The sequence below is a fragment of the Sycon ciliatum genome, chromosome 1, assembly GCF_964019385.1.
Source record: "Sycon ciliatum chromosome 1, ocSycCili1.1, whole genome shotgun sequence".
Lineage (NCBI taxonomy): Eukaryota > Metazoa > Porifera > Calcarea > Leucosolenida > Sycettidae > Sycon > Sycon ciliatum.
This window is the reverse complement of record NC_088643.1, coordinates 66,884,526-66,889,637: the sequence shown is the minus strand read 5'-3', so window position 1 is coordinate 66,889,637 and position 5,112 is coordinate 66,884,526.

Genomic DNA, 5,112 nt, shown 5'->3' with positions numbered 1-5,112 from the left:
CCAGCAATCAACATACATATAATGGGATGACAGGTCTATCCAATGGCCACTCACTCCCATCACACCACGTACGCTGCAAAGCCACCTATTTTCATTAGTGCGTGATTTTTTTCCAGATCCCCTCTTTTTGGTAGCAAGTCGAGTCCTAGGGGTGAAACGAAGGTGTCAAAGGTTCGAAGAACCTTTGTTTTCTTTTGAAACAAACCTTCGTTTTCAATTCAAAGAAGGTCAACACACGATTTCTGCACACACACATGCACTGATCTTCCTTGTATACAAGAGGTACTGTACTGTAGTCGGTCCAGTCGACTAGTTTTGTGTCCACTTGGCTCCCGGTATGTGCCATTGCAAGTGCATAGCAGGCCACGGACTGCGCTTGAGCATGCATGGCCATTCACGGCCACCATGTGCAGACGTACGTAGTCTTGGGCAGTTTGAGATGCAAACTGCGCAGTGCAAAGGCTATGGGCGTGCCAATTGTGGTGACTGCATAGCAAATATGTGCACAGTCATGTACTTTGTAGGGCACATGCGCCGAGTGTGCTTCAAGAGGAGCTGTGAACTGGTAAAAGAATCCTTCGACACCTTCGTTCGTTTTGATGAAGAAGGTTCCTTCGTTTCACCCCTAGTAGCAACGCATTGCTGTCGGTATGTATCGCTATGTGGAATTCTCCGGAGGAATTAACGTTTAGGTGGTCTCCGAGGGCGTGATTCGTGAACAAGTGGCTACTGGAATCCCTATCACCTCAAATTGAATTACATGTGCAGGTATCAAGATTAGGTGGCATGAAAGTAACCTGGTCATATGCCCGAAAGTATCGCCAACTGGACCATAGTGATATATAGTGATGGCAACTGGACTGGCATAGTGATGGCAAGGAAAGTGAGATTACTGTAACCTCTGTTTCACGAACACACCCGGTACCCTTTTCTTCTGCTTGCTGCGTATGCAGTGCATGGGGCTCGGCTACATGCCTTCATTGCGATCGTTTCAGCCCTGCGTACCGTATCTCGGGTTTGTTCGTCCGTCCGTTCGTTCGGTTGTTGTTGTTTTTTTATTTGAAATCTTTTATTCTCACGATGGCCTGTGGCCAATAAGAGTTGTTGTTGTTGTTGTTGTTGTTGTTGTTGTTGTTGTTGTTGTTGTTGTTGTTGTTGTTGTTGTTGTTGTTGTTGTTGTTGTTGTTGTTGTTGTTGTTGCTGTTGCTGTTGCTGTTGCTGTTGCTGTTGCTGTTGCTGTTGCTGCTGCTGCTGCTGCTGCTGCTGCTGCTGCTGCTGTTGTTGTTGTTGTTGTTGTTGTTGTTGTTGCTGTTGTTGTTGTTGTTGTTGTTGTTGTTGTTGTTGTTGTTGTTGTTGCTGCTGCTGCTGTGGCTGTTGTTGTCGAATTGTATTTAAAATCGCAGCACAAACAGGCGGTAGGGCCTGCGTGTGTGATGCGGATCCTGCTGCCGGATTGCACCCAGCGCTATGCTCACACGTCACTTGAGCGGCGATTTGAAAACTCTTCACTTCCAGGATTTAACCCTGAGAGAAAGAATGCAACTACATGTACACGCACCTTTCTATTTGTATTGTATCATTCACAGATCCTAAAGTACATGTACATGTATGTTGCATGTACATACTATTAATTTGTTGAGTTCCTGGCGATTCGTGGCGAAATGAATTTCCATCAAGAGTATCAGCTTGTTGACTCTTGGTAACATGAAGAGTAAATAAGCCCAGGGAGCTTATACATGTATAAAGGATCAAAGTGAGAGGCAGTTTTCCCGTTAATATTCACTGCTTACAGCAGATCCTATGTCTAATTATTTTGAACTCTGTATGGTGGACTTTATACAGATAGTGTTGTCCACGTTTCACATGAAGACTCTTTATAGTTGATTCCAAGTTTGGACCGTGTATAGCGGATTTTGGACCAATAAACTCTATAGGGGGAGGGGGGCTGGACTCTATACAGGGAGTAACATACATCTAAACTTTGAACTTACAGTTGATTCCAAGTTTGGACGGTGTATAGTGGATTTTGGACCAATGGACTCTATTATAGGGATGGACATCATAATGGCTGGACGCTCTACTGAGTCCAACATAATAATTATACTCTGGTGACATGTACATGTACATGTAACTAGCCGTTGGCGGATAATGCTGGCAGGAAAATTGGCAGAATATTTAGTACTTTTCTGGTATGCTTCATGCAAGTTTGTTATATGGATAAAGAAAATGGAGCCGAATTCAAGGAAGTGCCTGCCATACGGTTTGTATGATTCTGCGAATTTCGCTGTTTTTCGAGCAGAATAATTATGCCAATTTTTCGAGCATTATCCGCCAAGGACTACAGGTAACCAAGTGCTACTGCTCGTAGATCTCCATTGCCGTTCACGAGGAACAGACTCTACCAATCTCAAACACAAAATGTTCTTGAACAGGCTGACTTTCCACGTGACACCTGAAACTAGTCTTGAGCTAAGACAGTGGTCAGTGGCCGGTTTTTTTCCTGCAGCTTCAAAGAACCAGACCACCCAGCTACCCAGCACAAGCGATAGTACTAATAGATATTGTGCGAATAATAATAACAATTATTGCTCTGGTGAAGACTCAGCGGAACCGCTTATGGGCGCTAACTTATAATATACATGTATGCAGCGCAAATCAGTGGAACTGCTTATGCAGTTATGGGAGCCATGATTGTATACAACGTGAGTTGCTACTGCATCGCTGTGTTACGACTTTGCCAAAGCGCATCTCAACTGATGCTGTAATCGCATAACCTTTTTCATGAACTCCGTGCCACAAGGCGGGTACTAGTGGCGGAGTACCGACCAGTTCACACGGACGCTGGAGATAGTCGTGGGCATTCAGCGCAGTGCAGTCTGTTGGCGTGCGGTAATCAGCTTGGCAGACCATCCCACTGAGCTTATCTTTAGTGCTCCCTACTTCCAACGAGGCAAGCCTGTTCCAAACACACACACACACACACACACACGCGCGCGCGCGCGTGCGCACACACACACACACCGTTATATTTTACATGACTTGTTGATCTTTACCCCTAGCCCTCCACCCAGGCCATGGATACAGGATACGTCGACGTGTTCAAGTAATAGTTAGTTCGACAGCCCTCTAGCTGCAAACAAACTCTGTTAGGCATTACATCTACATGATTTTCACCAATTCAGTTTTACTAGTTATAGACTGAATATGGAGTAACTCAGAGTTGAGGAAAAGTCGACGGGACTTTCCAAGTGAACTCGCCAACCGGTAAGACTTGTACTTGTAGATCAAGCTTCAACTCTAAAGCGGCGCCTACCGGTATGTCAAGTCCAAACGCGATCTCAGAGAGAGTAGCGAGAGTGAAGCACTGTCCAACTGGGGGTGTCCAGCGCGGGGCGTACTGAAACCCTTTTTAGTACTCCCTGCTGTCCCGCGTGTAACATCACCTTAGCTAATTAGCAGCACGAAATGATACAGAACATTTAATGTTCTGTGTCATGTTTCACACTTTGGAAGCATGTTGTCCATCGCTACTGTATAATATCACTTGCCAAAGCAAAGAACTAAGCAAGAACTAAGCAAGAACTAAGCAAGGCATGCATTTCTGTCAGTGCACGCACCGTCCGAACACTGATGGAACAGACCTGTCTCAGTTCGGACTTCGGAACGTAGGCAGCTGATACATGTACATGGCGGAGGGCACACAGCAGTACTCCTGACTACAACAGTCACTATAAGCCTACATGTTCCCATACTGTTCAAATGATTGCAACACTGAGACACTGGGTTGCGGTTGATACATGTAGGGGCAATTTAGGAAACGATGCTCGCGGCATGATAAGGAGTGAACGAAGATTCTTGTTCGCCCCAGGATACTACCGCAGCACTGTGCTTCTATCGATGATGATAATGTCTTCCAATGTAATCATCGCCTTATTGTCAGTAGCGCCTTGCATATAGTGCGACCTTCATTATAGTCGACCCGTCTATCTGCCCATGGCTTTGGACTAAATTATCGTAACAGTTACACGAAGCGCGGAACATCTACCTCTCCGGCCGATCCTCGACTTTCTGTGTGACATCATTGGCTCGGGCTTAGTAATTCGGCAGATAACAACAAATCGGAATTTATCTCCCCGATGGTGTGGAATTGACAGCCCGCTTTGCGTAAGTGGTAACACGCATTCACCAGCTTCAGACTCTTTTTGCGGCGCAAACTTCCTACGTGATCATTGCTGCATCGGCCTTCAGAACGATCACAGAATCACGCCGGCGCCACGCATCCACCCTCGCCTTGGCCTTGGCTAGCAAAATGAAGCACGAGGTATGCAGTTGGAACGCAGCCCGGTGGCGCCATGGCCCGTGGCCGATGTGCGAAACTTCCGGCAGCCAGGTATAAATTCGGTACAACATGCCTGCGAAGAAGCGACTTTTCGACAGCACGTTGCCGTGTTGTCCTAGGCATCAGCCATCAGTGTCAATTGCTACAGACTGTTTGAGCTGTTACTTTGTCTTTTGACCTGGAAAAAACGGAACTCCGACCAGTGTGACTAGACGCTACAGACAGTGTCGTGGTTGTACTGCAGAATCTAGAAAGGAATAGAGATTGTTTGTCAAATTCATTATTGTCCACTTTTCGTTATTTCTAGTGTGTATTGTGCCTGTGTGTTGAAGTTGTGACCGAACGGGGCAAGTTTTCCGTTGCACTCGTTGCCACTTCCTGGCTGAAACGCCGTGTATATCCAGGCCGTATACAGTATAGCGACCGGGACGATGGAGTGTACCCATGCGTGGACGCTACTCTACCTCAGTTGCTTGCTGGTAAGCAAAACGATTACGAGCGCCAATGAACTGCGACGCACATTCAGAGACCTCCCCAGCGATCCCAGTAGGTCTGGTTCGACGCCTACCGAGGCATTCTCACGGCTTTTCGACACTCCAGAGGAACGCAGCACCAAATACCCGTACGGCATTATGGATGTCGGACAAACCCCAGACGTGTGCAGGAAACTTCTCCAGACTATTTCCAGCAATGTGGTGAACAATTCTGGTGCCACCAACTGGGCCGGCACGGGGCCGTCAAGTCGCGGTGATAGCGTGGCAGAACTTGATTAT